The 19616-nt window shown below is 34.0% G+C and overlaps 1 long non-coding RNA gene across 1 annotated transcript in view; it reads left to right on the plus strand.

The window, feature by feature from the left end:
* Positions 1-427: 427 nt before the first annotated feature.
* LOC309803115 overlaps positions 428-19616 on the plus strand; it is a 355789-nt gene continuing 336600 nt past the window's right edge. Inside the window, exon 1 of the long non-coding RNA XR_014293903.1 lies at positions 428-804. This is a non-coding gene — a long non-coding RNA (uncharacterized lncRNA). The remainder of the gene's footprint in view (positions 805-19616) is intronic.

A 19616-nucleotide genomic window follows, 5' to 3' on the forward strand; every position in this document is an offset into this window, starting at 1 on the left:
GAAGCTTCACTTGAAGGAAATCCTCCACTAGCACATAAGCATACATATAGAACAGTTATTTTTTATATTTACAAAACAAACACAAGAAATCTGTCGTTTTGGTTTCATTGTTACATGGCCCATACTTAGATCAGCAAAAAGCTAAGTAATAAGCAAGATTTCACTGCAGCAGTGCAAACGATAGAAAGCAAAAACCTTTGAAGAAAAGTAGGGTGGTCAGTTTTGACAGAGGCTCAGTATGAAAAGTTGATGTGAAAACTAAAAATATTTAACTGGACTTGGAAATCAAGTAGATATTGGTGCCCTTTAAGAGAACAGTTTCAGGAGAAGTACAGAAATAGAAACTAATTGGAGTAGGGAATGAGCAACTGTAGTCTGAGTTAGTAGAACAGTGGCTTTCAAAGCTGGCCAGATATTAGAATCACATGGGGAGTTTTTAAAAACCGCCAGTGCCTGTGCTTTACTCCAGAGAAATTGCGTCAGAATTTCTGGGGAAGGGGATTGGTTGCCAATAGCTTCAAAAGGTTCCCCATGTGATTCTAATATTTAGTCAGGTTTGAAAACCATTGCGTGGAGTATTCTTTTCAAGAGCTTGGCTGCAAAGGGAAGGAGAGGAAACGAGAGGGGAAAATAAAAGACTTGACGTGATAGGAAATATTATCAACAGAAATTGAAAATATTTGAGATTAGAATTCAGGTTATGGAAGAAATGAAAGTATAGAAATCAGGATCACTGGTGGAGAAATCATCCCTGAAAAGAAAATGAACAGCTTATCCTCTGTGACTGGAGAAAAAGGAGTGAAAGTGAGTACAATTATAATTCTGTTGTTTTTTCTTTTGTAGTTGTTACATAAGGAGATTAGGACAGGAAGTTGAGGGAATTTGAATGATAGCCACAATTTCTGCTAAGATTATATTTACCTTCTGCAGTAGGAGTGGCAGTAATAAGGGATTTGAAGACATTGGTAAAAATTTGGAATAACTCACATGGGGAAAGGTAACTGCTCAAGATAACTTTCAAGTAGTTCATATTGACTAGGTGAGATTCAGGGCACCATAATCTATATAAATATGTGATTTTCTCCAATGAAATTTTAATATCAAGATATATGAGGAAAAGAGTGTTGAGAAAGAGCCAATACTTGCCATTATCAGGGAAAATATGACAAAGAACAAAAGACTTAAACATTGAGAATACTGGCATAAATCTGCTTGAAATAGACCATCATTTGAATAGATGAAAGGTTAATGTAATTTGAAATAGTTTGGAGTGAAGTAATATTCAAGAAGTGTTATGGACACTGCAAACCAAGTAGTTCTATGATATGAGGTGTGGGAGAAAATAATCTTAAGTCAAAAGAATCTGAAATTATATTTATCAACCTAGATATTATCCATGATAAAAGCAAAATTTAGAGTAGAAAGGAGTAGTAAATGTCCAATGAGAGAGAATGGAGATGAGTGAAGAGGGAGGAAGAGGGACAGAGTGAGAGAAAGTGAGAGAGGGAGAGAGAGAGTTGAGAGAATAGGAATAACCTGGGTTCATAATGTCTCAGGTTTCCAAATCCCTTTCTTGTTTTTCTTAGTTTTCAGTTCTGGTTCTTTTCCCTCTTCCCTCCTCTTAAAGGTCAGTGTTTACCAAGCTTCTGCTCTTGGCCCCCTTTTTCTAATTTCTTTATAAGGTCACTAATGAATCCCTCCTCTCCTCAGTTTTCCATTATTATAAAAATCTTCCCATAATCCACTTTTTTATATCTAGATTGTGTTCTACAGTTTGATTTATACTCAAGTGTCTAAGGACTTCATTCAGGCTGAGAGTCCCAGCTCCCATTCAAATTTAATATTTCTTTCTAAAACCAGCTCTTCACCTAAACTTCTCTTGCTCTAGTATCATGATTTGTAACCCTGACTCCTATGGGTATCACCTGGAGAAATTTAAAATTCTGGGCCCTGCTTTCACAAGTGCTGATTTAACTAATCTGGGATTCTACCTGGGTATTGGGCTTTTTAAAATATTTCAGGTGCCTCTAATGTTCAGGCCTGTTGAGCAGCACCATGATGAGTTCTGTAAAGTTTCTCAAGTCTGGCTTCACATTAGAATTACCAGGGGAGCAATTTTAAAATACCATTCTAGACCTTATCAATACCATCCCTTATCAACTGAATACAGATCTCTGAGGTTGGATCTTAGGCTTTAGTATTTTGGGGTTTTTTGTTTGTTTTGGTTTTTTGTTTTTATATAAGCATTTAATGCTGAAATTTCTGTCTAAGCATTTCTTTAGCTGCATCCCACAAATTTTGATATGTTTATAGTTTAATTGTAGTAATTTCTCTTGAGACTTTCTCTTTGATCCATGGATTATTTAGAAATGTGTGGTTTAATTTTGGGAATTTGAAGATTTTTAAATTATCTTTTTGTTATTGATTTCTAGTTTAATTCCATTTTGATCTGAGGTCATATGTTATAAAATTTCAACTTGTACTAATTTGTTAAAGTTTGTTTTATGATCCATGATACGGTGTATCTTGGTGAAAGTGCCATGTAAACTTGAAAATAATGTGTTTCCATTATTGTTGGGTGAAGTGGTCCATAAATGTCAACTAGGTCTAGTTTGTTGATGGCATTACGTCCTTCTATATTTTGTCTACATGTTCGATCTGTTACTCAGAAAGGAGTGCTAAAGTTTTCAACCATAATGGTGGATTTGTCTCTTTCTCTTTTCATTTCCTTCAGTTTTTGTATTACGTATTTTGAAATGCTGTTAAGTGCAAACACATTTAGGATTTTTATGTCTTGTTGGTGAATTAACTCTTTTATCATGTAATGTTCATCTTTATCCCTAGTAGTCGTATTTGCTCTGAATTTTACTTTGGTGTGGATATATTAGGCTTTAGTATTTTGAAAAACTTCCCAGATGATGCTCATGTGTAGCCAAGGTTGAGAACCATTGCTCTAACAGTTCCAATCTCAATGAACAACTATAAAGTTAATAACCTTTACTCATCCAGGCCTGGGAGTCATGATAAACCCTGAATTTATCCCCACCTTCTTTTCATTCCACACTCAATTAAAAACCAAGTCTTGTGCATTCTATCTTTGTGAAAGATTTCTTAACAACATCTCTTCTTAAATGTCTAATAGCCATTTTAAGCTTAACATGTGTAAAACCAAATTTCTGACATTGCCAATCAAAACTAGGCTTGCAAAGTCTAGAATATCATTTTGACATTTCCTGAAATGGTACTATAGGGGAAAAAATATTGTCAATTTGGTTAAAGCTAACGTATTTGACATAAATTTAAAACATCTCGTGGGGTAAAATTTGTCTGGATTTTGTATATCTTTTCCTTCCCCTCAGGTTAAATTGTTAGAGAATAATATTAAAGAGTCTAGTACTTTGAGTATACTTATATAGAATGACAGAAAAAAACAATTTATAGAACTTGTGTTTGAAAGAAAAGAGCTTATAAATCTGCTGGTTCATCTCTTTGTCATGAATCAAAACCAGAAATTTTAAATGCCAACAAATTGCCAAAGGAAATTTGTCTCATAGCAAGAGCAGTTGGTTGTGAGTTGTGATACATTGTGAGTTGGTCTGAGCTTCCTTGAATTTGAGATTGTTTCATGCCTGCTTGCTCCCTTTAAAAAAAAATAAGTTTAGAGCAATAATAAGTTATATTGCCCTTTTTGTTGTTAATATTGACTCATATAATTTCTGAGTATGCCACTGCTTTGGTTCTTCCAAGAAAAATGAAAACTACCCCAGTGTGGGTATCTAACACAGGTTTTCAATACCTATTATGCCCCTGAGTCAATGAATTCAGTCTGGTCTGCTAATATTTTAGCCATGACATAGGTCAGTCACTGCAAGGAAAAAATGACTTGCTAGTAAGAGAAATACGTGCATATTTATGCAAATATCAGGATCTATCACATCCAGTGTTTATTTGGTGATACTAATATATAATATTCCATTTGCTTACTCTTTCATTGATATGTAAATAGGCAAAGGGAGAGGAAAAAAAAACATATTCTTCCAGTTTACAAAGTGGCTGAAAAGGCCTAATCAATACTACATTTACAGTTTCCTTATAATTCTACATGTTTAGCTTTTAGAAATCTGTCTTTTAAATATGCTATTCTTCTTAATTTGGAGTTAATCAGCTGAAATAGGTTCATCCCTTTCATTTCATCAGTATCAGAAAGTGACTGTCTGGGAGCCTGAGTTCTAATGAGGCAGCCATTCCAAACACGTACAGACAAAGCAGTGGTTTCCCTGGCAACGAGCACCATGAAAAAGCTCTTAGAATAGTTATTCCCACCCTTACACATGAGTCCTTTTCATTTCAGTATTGCTTCCTGTCAGAATGCATTCATCAATGTAATTTACCAACGAAGTTTGAGAGATTAAATCCCTTTCCCCACAAGAATTAAAAAATAAAAACTACAGCTAAAAGGCAACAGCTATGCTGAAATTATACTTGTGTTGTCAAATGATGCTTCAAAGGAAGTAAAGGACATCGTAAGATTCCTGAATTCAGTTAACATCACTTTAAACCTGAGGTTAATTTTCATTTGATTTTAATCTGAGGCCATAGAAGGCAGATGCATTGGGAGGAGGGGCAGGTGCATTTAATCACTACCTCTAAAAATATCCTTTATGATCCAAAAGCAATTTTTATTAAATAATAAAAGTTCATAAAAACTCAAATTGCTCTATGTATCAAATTAAGACTTATGGTATCCTTCATAAGCATTACACTTTTGTTAGTGATGTTTATCAAGAAAAGCAAATTCTGAAAAGGTGTTATCTTTTCAACTGATGGAATTAAAAGATTTTCAAATGAGATACTTGAACCTACTTTCCATCTATGTATGCGATATAAAAAAGCACAGAAACAGGCAGCATCTTGTGTTATGTAGCATTTCAAACAAGAAGAAAAAAAAATCTGGAAATAAAAGTCTGGTTGAAAGAATTGCCCATAAATAAAATAATTGCAATAGTTTATTTGGCTTTCTTACTAGAAATCAAATTCCTTGAGTGTAAAATACACCTACTATATGTAATATAAAATGAGAATAACACACTTTCAGCATTTCTCAAAATGTTAGCACCCAACAGATACAGGGAGAGTTTATATGGCAGTGATTTACCCTGGTGTCCTCATTGAGCATATATATATATGCTTGTTTTTCAACCAACATGCTATAGCAAAGGAACATTCATGTTGCCCAGTGCTTTTTCTTTAATGAGGTATGAAAATTACTTTTACATAGATTGGGTTGTATTTTATTGCTAAGAAAAGTCTATCTTACCTTCATTTTTGTCCATGACACACTTAGCCTTATAATATTAGGAGGTCAAAGTTACCACTGCAAAATAAAACACAGGCACATACAAACACACATGATTTAAGAAGAGTTAAGAAAATAATTTACATTGACAGAGAAAACAGGGCATTCTCACTATTTTTTTCACCTGAAGATTGAAAAGGAAACTCATTTCAGTTTGTAACATTGCACAGATTGCTCCAGACACAAAATGAATCAAGTCTCCTATTGGATTATATGGGTGGTATTTCTTCTCTTTCCTAGTGAGATAATTCCTTGCTTACAGCTGTAGCATGTAAACTCAAATATTGTCTTTCTCCAAATGGTTTTGAAATGTAGGTCCCCATTTTACTGTTGTTTGGGGATAATAAAATCACAAATTTCATTAAGCATCAAAAAGAATATGGAATAAAATATAGTGGGAAAGAAGTAACAATTTAGGATACAATAGATGAGAATTTCATGCCATGAATATTCATCAGTTTCTTAGAATCTGTATCTTATGTACAGGCTTCAGGGGAAAAAAATGTAGTCTGTGTGTTTAAATCTCAGGCTTTATCTCTTCTTGAGGCTTTATCTTTTCAACATAGGAAGACATCCACATTACAAATTGTAGAGAACGTATTTTTAAATATTCAAATCTGTATGCCAGTCTAATCAATCTCGATCTCTAATTTATATTAGTTATCAAACCTTTTAAGATAAGTAAAACACAAGGATTTTGCTCATCTGTTTATTATATTTCTGTTCATTTTTCAGTGGACATTTGGTTTTATGCTTACAAGAACATGTATAATCCAAGTACTTCCTTGAAATAAAATATCATAATACACAGTTCTCTACAGTTAAAGTTACAGTGCCAAACCTCAGCTGAAAATTACTTATAAAACTTCCAATTACAGTTTTACAAGTTTAGGTCGTCTCTTCACAGTTGAGAAATATAATGTAATGCAAATAAAAGTTGAGTGTGCATCTCTGCTTCCAACTACAACATAAAGCTGACCTTCCATATCATGTTTCTTAAAAGCAACTCTGAAATAACCTTCCTCTAGATCCTCTAAATTACTTTTTCCCTAATGGCTTGTTGTATTGTTCCCCAGCAGAATGACTAGAAAAGCCCTACTGCACTTAATCTAATTAGGGATTTTTGGAGAAACAGAGGTTACATAGTTCTCATTAACTGACTGAAAAAAAAAAAAAACAAGAAAACTGTACCATCTCTGGAGGTATAGAAACAACAGAAAATAAAGAAAGAAAAAAGGATGATTCCTTTTAAAGTTCCAGAAATGAATGTAAGTGTTCATATTCTGGTACATTAACGTTTTGTTCCAGTACATTGATATTTTATGTGGAAGCCCTACTCTGCAATTAATATGCCTAATGCAAATTGAAAAACTCATAATCCATCCTTCTCTGTTGGAATATAAGAGTATATTATTATTGAGAAGCTACAGGATACCAGAGCCATTTTTTAAAGTTGAGTGCTCATTACCTTAAATCTGCATATAAAACAGTTTTGCATTCAGACGAGGTAATACATAATGGAATATATTGTGGTGCATGTAAAAAAAAAAAAAGTGCTCCCAATAAAAACGACCTGTGGGCTTCCTTTGTAGAAGAAATTTATGCCATTCCAGGCATTAGGGATTAATGATAGCTAACAGTGAAAGAGGAGGGATAAGCATTCAAATATTGTGCCTAACTTTTCTGACTACCCCAAGGCTATAGGACAAACTGAATTGTCTAAATATCCTTAAAGGTAAGGACTAGGTATTTATCAATAAGCAAATACAGTATATGGGAATTGCATCTTACTTTGTCACATTAGTATTCAGAATATTTCATATAGCTTTGAAGGAGAAAAGACAACCTTAATGGAAGTAAGAGAGAAGAAAGAAAACAGAAATCCTTTGTTTCTAACAGTTCAGAGAATCTCTTTCCTTGTTTCCAAAATTATCCATACAGTTGTTCACAGGACATATAATTCTGCTATTGTCTTCTACAATTTACAAAATCCAAGATTTTGATGAAAGTTTATTGTACCTATTTTAAAGGGAAGATTAACCACACACCACTAAGAAAAGAGATTCAAATGTAATATGTACTCAAAAATAGAAAGATCCCTTGGATACAGGTTTATTTCCTTCATGGTTCTCTCTTAAATCTGTTCAATTCACTTGCTTCCTATTTATTTTAATTCACTTGAAACCTGTTCAGTTCATTTACTCCCATCACCATCACCTGAGATCTGGGCCTTATTAGCATTTTAGCATTCGCATGGGCCCTTCCTTCTTAGTTCTCTTCCTATCCATCACTTCGGACATTTAATGCTTCCTACTGGCAGTTATATGTATAATTGTTTTATATTACTTACCAAGTGATAAGATTCTTGAAGCAAGAGGCTGTGTGATATGACTGGTATCTTCCAAAACAAGTTATCATATCGATTCACATGACTCACATGTAATAAATTTTTGTTGAAAGCTAGTTTTATATTTATCAATTTTGGAACACAAATTTGAGAGCACAAATTTTATCTCCAGAGCAAAAAAGGGAATTCTATACATGGACACTAAGGAGTATCATATGATAATCTTCGTGGTCAGGCATTATAGTTTTCACTTGCTGCTACTCTCATGTAGTAGACTAGGACAGAGAATCAGCTAGAGCTTCAGAGAGTACCAGAGAAAAGAGACATCCTAGGGACTATGTAAAATCAAATACCTTTGTTTTACTGGTACAGAAATTTACATCTGTAAAGACTATCAGTGCGGTCAAGTTCACATGTTAAGTTAGCTGCAGAATCATATTTCTTTCCTCTCATTGCAGTGTATTTTTTTTTTATTCCACAATGATGCCACAATGAGGAAAAAATTGAAATACATACCAGATTTATGAGAATAACATGTATGTCTATATTTCAGACCAGAATGTAACTTCACACTCACTTGGAAAGGTAATAGTTTGTATCAGATGAATAAACACACACATACTCACAACTAACTTTGGCTCCAATAAAATAGGACTGGATGATTCACATATTTTTCCCTAGTGCAAATGTTTAAAGAGGACTAAAGAGATAATTTATGTGAAATTCCTTTGATAGAGTAAAGTTCATGTTTCTCAGAGTGACTAACACATAGTCATTACTCAAAAGATACTTTAGGAAAAAAGGTGGAAATGAGAATGCAAAAATTGAGAGAAAAAAGAATAAGGCAGGGTAAGAAAAGAGGAAAGAGCTTCTCCCACAGATTAAATTCATTGCATATGTATGTGTAATCAGAGAATAAAATTGACTGCCATGTGATTTGACTCATGCTAAAATGACTCTCACAGTGAAAAATCTCTTTTAGTGGTCTTACACAGTGTTTGACATTTTCACCATTAAAACAAAAACTTCGGTTTCAGATACTTCACCTTATGACATCTTTGTTATAAAAAAAGTAAAATTAAAGGAGGAAAGCAGATAGTATATCAATTCTGCAGGCTACTGAAGAGGATTGGGGGAGGGAGAAAGGGTAAACTGGAAACAGTTGTTATGAATTACAGCTAAATATTTTAGTTTAGACATGGAGAGAGCATTCTGAATGTAAATAACAGTACATATAACACCAAGGGAAGTTATGGAGTCGCCTTCCCATGATAATTTTTTAGAATAGTATAGCATATTGTAAATCAACTATACTTCAATTAAAAAAAATAGTATAGCTTAACAGCTGGCTAGGATGGTAAAGATAGAGATGTGGGCAAGATAAAACTCCTTAATGACAAATCCAAAACTTAAGTTGTTCTTTCCAATTTAGGATGGTTCTTTTTTCATTCAGATAATTACTTTGTATATTTCATTAAACTGTTTTCAAAATCTCTGTGAATATCATGAGTTTAGTTTTAAAGGCAAGTAGTGCTGTCTATAGCATCATAAAAGTAGTTTATAACAACCAAGGTGGATTGATGTCATTATGGGATAACTTTTACTCATATTATTAAAAGAGAGAGAGAGAGAGAGGGTGTGTGTGTGTCAGTGAAATTCACTGGCATAGAATGCAAATGAATAAATAAGGGAAGGGGCTTGAAATCGCAAGCAACTCTTCTTTCCACTGAGAATAGGAGAGTAGGAATTTTTAAGATTTACAACAGGAGTCATTACATTGAGACATTAAGTAAATCATTTTGACTGTTAGGGTTATTAGACCCTGTGATGTGTTACTGTAAGATGTTTGGGAAGTTCCTTTGGATACGTTCTATACTTAAGTAATTTTCTCTTTCGATGTGTATAATCGGAAGCTCTTGAAATAGAAAGACTGTTTAAATATGATCTCTCAGGCTCACTTCCAACACAATAATTATTTGATGAATAAAACTGAAGATAGTTTATATCTTGTCCTTGGCAGATTACACTGTAAAATCAAAGTATTTCTACTTCAGTGGATATTCCTACCAGTTAAGGTGATGTGCATTGTTGAGGTACAGTCACTGTGCCTAATTTCCACATCTGAATTCTCTTAATGCCTTAGATATGTAGAAAAGTCATTGCTCTATGTTTCATCATCAGTTAATAGTGGACATATATTCTTTTCTAAATAAACTTAACATAGGAAAAATCTAACGCACTCATCTAAGAACCTATATATTATGCATGAAATAATTCCTCAGACTTATCAGTGAGGTAATACAAATGATCAAAATGTTAAATAAGGCTCATAAGAATCAGGGATTTGCTCATCATTTTGAGGACCTAAAAGGCTAGGATCTAGAGGCCCAGGGAGAAGCAGAGAGAGAGAGATCTAGGACTCTCTGGATCTTTTCTTACTGCATCAGATAGACTCTGGGATGTTATTTACATGAAAAGTAAGTAGTATCCGTTATGAAACATCTCCATATAATATCCAAATAGGCACATATTTTCCAGGAATTTATGCCTCATATGTATATGGATCCTAGGTGTGTTTAACATAAGGAATGCTAAGCAACCAGGTACATCCTGCTAAAAATGCCCCATAGATAAGAACTCTTCCATTAACTAATACCATTAGCTTGTTTGCCAAGAAGTTTGCCATTAGCCTATTTATAAGTGTATTAGTCTGCTAAGGCTACCAGAACAAAGTGTCACAGATGGGGTGGCTTAAATAAGAGAAATTTATTTTGTCATAGTTCTGGAGGCTGGAAGTCCAGGATCAAAGTGTCGGCAGATTTGGTTTCTCCTGAGACCTCTCTCCTTGGCTTGCAGGTGACCACCTTCTCACTCGTGTCTTCATGTGGCCTTTTTTTAGTGTGTGCCCACCCCAGCTTGGCTCCTCTTCCTCTTCTTATGAAAGAGGATTGGATTAAGGCCCCACCCTTATGACCTCATTTAACCTTAATTACCTCTCTAAAGGTCTTATCTCCAAATGAGTCAGACTGGGAATTAGGGCTTCAACATATGAAGTTGGGGAGGCATGATTCAGTCTATAACAACAAGGATATACATTTTTTAGGTGTCCTCCAGATAAAGAGAGAGTATGGATAGCAGACCTGCTTCTTATCCCTCAGCTCCTAAATGCCTCAAAAGCCTATAGAATAGAGGGGCTTCAAAATAACAACTAGGAAGTGATAAAAGAGGATAAGAGATAAGCTAAATCTTCTCAAAGGCTGTGTTAAAGCAACAAAGAGAATGCTCATTAGCAAAGAATTCTGAGATGATATAAAATACAATGCAAACCTGAATATCAGTGTAGTAAAAGTATAAAATTCATTTGTTGAGAGCTACCAAAGTATCTCTTCTTCTAAAAACAAATATATTCCTAACAGTAACTCCTTTGTCATAAAAGTGTTCACCATTTTTATCATAGCTTTGACTTAAGCAAATAAATCTTAAGTACTTTTCACCACAGTACTTTTCCTAAACCACACTTACTTTCTAATCTGTGCCATCACCATATTTCAGCTATTCATCATTCCCTATCTCTTCTCATTCTAATTCATTGTTTAAAATATCATAGGTTATTTGGTAGTAATGCTCCAGAAGTGAAATATATTAATAATTGCAGTACGTGAACAGAGAGAGTAGTGAACGGAAAAGAACAGAAAATCCAGAAATAGATGAATACTAAATCTCAAATTAGTGAAGGAAAATGAGTTACAATTTTGTGGAAAAATAATGTGAGTGGATCCATATCTTTTTCTGCTTATAATAAGATTATTTCCAGTGGATTAAAAAATTAAAGGTAGAAAAAAAAATGAAGACTTTTGAATAAAATGTGGGACATTTCCTTGATGACCTTAAAGTGGTTAAGGTGTATCTAACTATGACTTGAAGTCCAGAAGCCATAAGATTAAAGATGGATAACCCTGAATAGGATAAAAAAAAACTTCTTCATGGGAAAACAATCCTGTAAACAAAGTGAAACTACAAGTGATCAATTGAGAAACAGTATTTGCAGTATATAGTATAATTTCTCTAATATAGGAAGTGTTCCTAGAAATGTATGAGCTTATGATTGACAGTCCACCAAATAGGCAAGCATATAGGCAAACAATTTATAGAAAAATAAATGTAGGTGACTTTTAAAGGATATTCAAGTTAGCTCATAGTAAGAAAGCTGTAATTAAAACTATAGTTTGTTAGTATTCTTTCACCAATCAGAATGACACATCCTTTGATAACACAAGCTTCTGCAAACACATAGAGAAACAGGTGCTCCCATCCATGCAAATCCATGGTTGAAATATAAATTGGTGCACGTCTATCTAAGGCAACTTGGTAATAGCTACCAAAATGAAAAATGGGTATATGCATTTCCACTTAATTACATCTTAGGTAAGTTAGCCTAAATAATTACCTACATGTGAAATTACTTATATACAAATGTATTCATTGCAAAAACATATATATTTGGAAAATTCTGGAAGCAACAAGACCATCAATACAGTGTTACTTAAATAAATCATGAGTTCCATTTGATGAAATATTCCATAACTGTAAAAAAGTAATGAGAAGACTCCATATGTATTAACGTGGAAAGCTCTTCAAGAAAGGATGTATAATGTGCTGCCAAAATAAGGGAAATTGATAACTTATATTACTGATTCTTACATGTGCATAAACTCGTGAGATGCTAAGAACAGCATTTATTCATGGTAAGAGATGAGAACAGGGCAGATGAGGGACAAGGTAGAATGGAGAGTTTTTCTACTTTTGAATCATGTGCATATAGCACCTATTCAAATAAAAATAATGTTCACTTGTCCCCAGACCTACTAATATACAAATTCTTTAGCCAGTTGTTTATAGCCCTTTACAATTGTTCCAGTAATATTTCTTCTTTCTTGCCCAGCTAAACCATCAGACTCTTCAATACCTTAAATTTGCCTGGCATTTTTCTGCCTATGTGATGTTGGACTCATATTCCTTTCAATGCCTTTCATCTATTATCACCTATAGTAATCCTACATATCTTTCATGACACATCTCAAATGACAGCTCTTTCAAAAATCCTTCTTTGATCACCCAAGTAGAAATGATTTTTCCCTCATCACAATCCCTAGTGCACTTGTGCTCTCTTCTACACATAAGACGTTTTTCTTATACAAGAGGTCTGTCATTCTATTAGTTTTGAATTTCCTTAAAAGCAAAGATGCTTTTTATTCATCTTTATTTTTCAAAGTATTATGTACTGGATTGTATGCTAGACATCACATTTTCTCACAAAGTTTAGCTTAAGGAATACAAAATAACTCAAAATGGAATGGTAAGTTGTTCATCTTTGTACCTTAAGAAATGTCATCAATAGTATTTATACCAACAAACCAAATGATAACAGAATAGATGGTAAAGGAAGATGACTTTTAATGTCATTGGACTCTGTTGTCTATCAAGAAAAAAAAGGGGGTGGAATCAGAGACAGGTTTTTCTATCAATTTAAAAATTGTTGAAATCCAGGGACCTCACTGAAGACCCAAGCAAGTCATTGCTTTCTGGTAGCTGTAGCTCATGTTAAATGATTAATTTGAAGCATGCTTCCTAAAGTTTGTTATTTTCTCCTTGAGAATATGCCACAAAGAAAGAGTGGTCCTGGTTATTGTTGTTTAGTTTCAAGTCTATGTTTAATTCATTAACAAATAATTGATAACCTAGTATATTTAAAAATTAAAAAAACCCTACAATATACTATAAAATTTCCTGTTTCTGATAATGCTATTGTAACTATATAATAGAATGTAATTATAAAAGAGAATATCTTGGTTTTTAGGAAATACACAATAAAGTATTTAGGCTCAAAGTTGTACAACATTTTCAATTTACTCACAAATGGTTCAGAAAGGAAAACTAGAGAGACAGCTGGCAATACATCAAAATCTAATCAGAGCGAATCTGGTGAAGGGTGTATGGGAGTTCCTTCTATTATTCTTGCAGGTTTTTGTAAGTTTTGAATTATATCAAAGTAAGAGTTACATACCCATGTGTACATATATATAAACAATCAGGCAAATGGAATCTAAAATTCACTGCTAAAATTAAACTTTAAAATTCATGGTAATTGCTGTCTTTGATGGCAGAAATGAAGTTGGAAGTAAATAATAACAAGAAAGGAAAGTTATGAGGTCTTCATGGGAAAGCACAATGTTCTGATTCTTAATCTGCATGTTGATTACCAAAGAGTGTCATTCACTTGAAGTTCATCAAGTTGCCCATTTATGATCAGTATGTATACAGGTCATGTTTTCTGTATGTGTGTTCTCCTCCAATAAAGTTCAACAAAAATACTATGAAAGAGGAAAAAAGATTTTGCTTGATTATATTATTATAGAATGTAGGTTTTTAATATCTTGCTATAGTGATGAGAGAAAGTCATAAGAAAAATACTTCAAATAGGATTTACAGAAGTATAACCAGATATAAATGTCACTTTTTCTTAAACTGATTTAATTAATACCAAATTTGATAGCCTCCTACAAAACTTAAAATTCACAATAAATCATCTATATGTTTAGTCTGCTGATTCTAAATACTTCACAATAATCAAAATGTGTGTGAAAGTTATAGTATGGGGCACAATATTCTTTAATCATTCTAACTACTGTAATTAGGGCCTTATCTATGTTTATATCCTAAAAATTTATCCAAATAAGGTGGGCATAATAACATTTAAATTGTTTAATATGGATCTATATGCCTTTACTGAACTTTGCTTATTTTTTTTTTAATTCAACTTTTAAATTTCTACCTTTGGCTCAAGAACTGTAACAAAAGGTCTGACTTACCTTCCCTTTGTTCTTTTTTTTTTCTGTTCTTCTATCCTTTCATCCAACATATATATTCTTAAATATCTTAAGAAGTTGTAATGTAGCCCTAAATGAAGTATACTTTTACGTATAAACTAGTATGCAAATAGAAAACAGTTTTGTAAGTTGTCTGTTATCCTGAACTTGAACTACATGCTCTAATGAAAGTATTTGGAGGTTGTCGTGTATATGCATTTATTTTGCTGAAAACTAAACATAACCCATGGGACTTCCCTGGCGGTCCAGTGGTTAAGACTCTGTGCTTCCAATGCGGGGGGAGCTGGTTCAATCTCTAGTCAGGGAACTAAGATCCCACATGCAGTGAGTCCAAAAAAATAAAGAAAGAAAAAATAAAAACGGGGGAGAAAAATAAAAGATAATTAAATAAATTGTAAAAAAAATAATAATAAAAATAAAAATAACCCAGACAAAAAGATTAATCTTCTTTGGAATCAGTATGAAATATAAGGTTTCTTCTACTCAGAAAAGAAGTCAGAATATACCACAGTAAGTACATTGGATTCTAGAATTTTAGACAGTTACTCATAGGTAGATTTTCTCACATGCTAGGACCTTGTATTCTTTTCCCTAAAGAAGGTCCCCATATTTTATAAGCTTCATTCCCTTTAAAAATGGTATAGATAAATTTTAATTGGGAAACCAGAAGTGAGGCTGTCCTAAAATGAAATGAATATATGGAAAAAGATCCCATAGATACACATTCCCTTCCTCTGGTGGAAATAAAGATAGAACCCAAAAAGATGTTTGTAACATAAAACACAATAAGCACATTATATCTGAACCTGCATTTTCCCTCCTGGACTGAGCTTAAAAGGGCAGGAAACAAGTCTACCGTCTACCCAGTGCTTATCACAAATCCTGGCATATAGTAGCTGCACAGTAAATATTTAAGAAATTGATGAATCAGCATTTCCCTGGCTTGACATTACCCCGTGTATAGAAAAATCTATCAAATACCACTGACTCTAGAAAATCCTCATATCCTCTGAGGACAAAGTAGAGATTACAGTGGTAGGAGGCCCTGTGATTCTCAGTAAGTGATAAGCAACCCAAGGGGACAGAGGAGCAAGGCTGGAATACTCTAAGATACTCTCTTTTCAAATTATTTTTATTCATTGTCAACTGCCTATTAAAGCATGCCAGGGCTTGACATCTTCTGCAGCTTCTGTATTTTTTTCTACAACAGAGAACTTATTCACTATTGAATTGGGCACATGTCAAAAAGGAAAAAGGGAACTAAATGAACAGTTGCATTTCAGTTGTTGCCACTATATAACTAATAGTTTATCATAATTCTCAAAGGTTTAGTACCAAGATGCTCATGCAGGTTCACCCTTTGCTGACCTCTTACAATCTTTCTGTCAGCATTTTGAATGCTACTGATTCTGTGAGTAATATTTGCAGCAGAGGTCAGGCAGGCCAGTAAGTTCAGCATGCCCTCTCACTCATGAATTCCCCTTGTTCTGTGGCTTTTCACCATGAGTTCACATGTCGTGGCCTCTACATCTCAAACTGCAGTAAGCAAATTTCAATCCTAAGTAAAAGGAGAAAAAAAGTAAATCCTGACTACTGCTTAACTTGTTTACACCAAAGGTCTAGAGCAAGCTGAAATCAACAGAGTGTAAATAAAAGAAAGTCCTCTGGTAATAACATACACACTCACACTTTCAGATTCTTAGTTTAAATGCAGTCTTTCATTGGTCACTAGCACTGCATTGTTATCAGGGCATTGATATGCCTATTGCCGTCGGGAAGTGTCACCAGCTCTAGCAATGCCCATTCTGGTGTTTTCTCCTATTGCTTATTCCATCTATGGGCTTAATGAAATTGCGGTGGACAAGAAGCTAGTAAGAGCTTCCTGATAAGGCCAGCAGGATCTGCCCCATAATGATCTGCTTAAATACTTCAGATCCTTGCTGTTAAAGCTTACTGCTGCTAATACCCCAGAATGCAGACAGAGACCTGCGCTTCCTTCCCTGTAGATGCACAGCAGCCTGCTTCCAATGAGGAAGCAAATGAAAATCCCCTTGTTGCTTAATTTCCAGAGTGAAAGGTGCTGAAAATCAGTGCTGGGATAGGGTTTCCTTCTTTCTCTCAGCTTTAATCTAGGGATGATGACAGTGATCATAGTATTTCATTATACAGTTAGAATAAGAAAGAAAAGCACAACAAACCAAGATATAAAAGATGAATGAATAAGGCATCTGTGGCAGCCTTGCTGTTTGCTTTGGCTTGAAACATATTTTGCTCTTTTTCTTGGCAGCTGCAGTTGCTACAGCTGCAGTCAGCACAGAGTGAAACGTTAATCACATAGTTGCACTGAAACATGTTAACAAAGGTAAAATTAATAGAATTTTCATAAGAGAGATGTATTTCTATGGTATCATTAATAAGCTTCAGAATTTTAAAGTAAATGTGTTTTGATTCTTCCAACATATTGGAATTGGAGTGACGTCAAGATGTTCCCACTGTCAAAGACACGAGGAGTTAAAATGGCTCTGTGTAGGGCAGTCACCTCAGGGGAAAAAAGAACTAATAGAAAATAAATGGCAAGTTCTTTTGTTTTTGGTAGGGTTTTTTTTTTTTTTTTTGGCAAGCATTTGTAAGATAAGCTTATAATGTACTGGTTTCAATTCAGAAAGCACAGGAAAAATAAATAAATATGTGCTCACCTCATTGGTAGCAAAGCACTAAGCATGCATGTTGTCAGAAATTCAATATCCTCTTTTTTCCTCTATATCTTCTACCAAACAGAAGATCTCACATAAGTCAAAGACTTTAGATGTCTATGTGACTTGAGTACAATTTCCTTTTCCTTTGTTTTTCTTTTATTTTTTCCTGAGACTTAGAGAATGTAAAAAAAAAAAGAAAAAAAAACCAACCCAAGTGCATTCTTGTTTTTGTAGATACTTATTTTATTTAACCTCTTTTTTCTGGGTAATTTAGAATAAGTTATCCAAACTGTAAAGAAGATAGCGATGGCATTGCATGAATTCGAAAACCAAAACCAAAGATTTTTAGACCAAATCTTTATTTACCTGGATGATGGTTCACTTCTGATAGGGAACAATTAATAAGTTTGCATAAATGAAAAGTACTCTTAACAGTGCAACAACAACAAATAGCCTCATGAACTATCTTATTTAATCCAAAAATTATTATAATTTACACAAAATCTAAATTAGAATGCAATTACTTTCTCTACCAGGGAATCAAAATAGAATTTTTTTGAATTAAGAAACTGAGCACATAAATGTATTACTCTATGGCCATAACAACCTTTTTTTGCAGAAGGCATATATATATATATGAATGTCAGTGTTCACTGAGTAGTAGAAAAACAATATTAAAATTTAAAAACAAAACAAGCATTTGTAACAGAAAGTAGGTACAAAAAGAAGCAAACATTCCTCTTATTTTGATAATTATGGTGCTCTATAATGTTTATAAAGTACTTTAATAAACATCCATTGCTTTTTATTCTCACAGAATTTCTGTGAGCCAGGCAGACAAGGCTTTTTTATCCCCATTTTACCTCTGTAAAAACAGCCTCAGAAGCAATGTGCTCACCAGAATTATATAATGATTAAGGGTTAAGTCAGTGTCTGCATGTTTTCTTATCCCACTTTTCTTTTTTGTCCAGTGTACTCTGCTTCTATGAATACTTATTTCATTTCACTGTTTGTGACTTTTACGTTTGTTTTCATATAGCAAAGTAGTTGGCAAACTCCATTTTGGGGGATCAGAAATGAGGATCCAGTAGCTACCAATTGCTGATGCTTTGTCACTGGCTGTGTTATATTTCAGGAAAATGCACTAAGGAATAGATTCATCATAGATTCATCCTATAGGAGACAATTATAAACCCTGGCTTAATAATTGATTAGACTCTTGAAATTTTAAAGTTATTCAAAGAAATTTGCATAAGTGGGAGTAACTTGAGAAGAAAATAGATGAGAGATTTGGATATCATGAAAACTTTCGATAAAGTCAGCTTTTTCTGATAAGATGGAAAACTAACATGATATGTTCTCCATTCCGTGAATACAACCCCAGGAATGTCACAGATAAGAGGAAAGCTGGTGCATCTAATACTAAAAGGTGTGTGAGAAGTCCTTGGAGTATGATCTACAGTGAGGTTAGCGAGTGGAAAAGGAACAACAGCAGGCAGAAAAGTGGGCTCTAAGGATAACAAAATAGGCTAAGGCGGAGGGTTTTACTTGTTCCAATTTCTTTTCCTGGCATTCATTTTTTTCTTGCTCATTCAAAATTTAGAGTACCTGCTATGTGCAGAGTATTCTTTGAAGTAGTGAGAATTCAATAGAGAGCAAAAGCAGCAAACTCCTGCCCAAATAGAGCTTCTATTCTAGTAGGAGTGGAGTTGAAAAAGAGATCATCGCCACCTCCTTCAAAGCCATTTTGGAGTCTGCCAGGCAGGATGTTAATACCAATAGGGTGAAACTCAACCCGGCTTGGAAAATGAGGAAATAATGACAAATGAAGAAAAACTATCTGAACCCTGGGCATTCTCTTCTAAACCTGCAACCACACACATCAGGAGTTAGGTTGGTGATTAAAACTGAGGGAGCTCACTCTTGCTAAAAAGCAATAACTAGGATGCAAGTATGCATCATATTTCAGAATGGTATGGTTATGGGGAAGGAAGGCAAACAAAGAGGGGCAGAATCCCACTATTCCCCTAAAGTGTCCCTCATTCTAAACTGACTAAGAAGGGATTAACCTTGAACAGACTTTTCGTGCCCTCTGCCCAGTTTCTTTTTCCACCTGAGCATGATAAGGATCACCAAAACCAAAATGAAACCTCAGAGAAATTCAACCACGCAGAAAGTCCACATGCAGCAAAGACAGCCAGCTAATTGTACTAAAATAGCAATAATTTAAAATATGTGTATCAAATGTTCTCAAAGATATAAGGGAGGATATTTGAAACCTGAAAAAGAAATAAACACTCTTAAAATACATGTTGAGTATGAAAACCATA

Source organism: Mesoplodon mirus (genome assembly GCF_964341445.2).
Source record: "Mesoplodon mirus genome assembly, chromosome: 4".
Taxonomy (NCBI): domain Eukaryota; kingdom Metazoa; phylum Chordata; class Mammalia; order Artiodactyla; family Ziphiidae; genus Mesoplodon; species Mesoplodon mirus.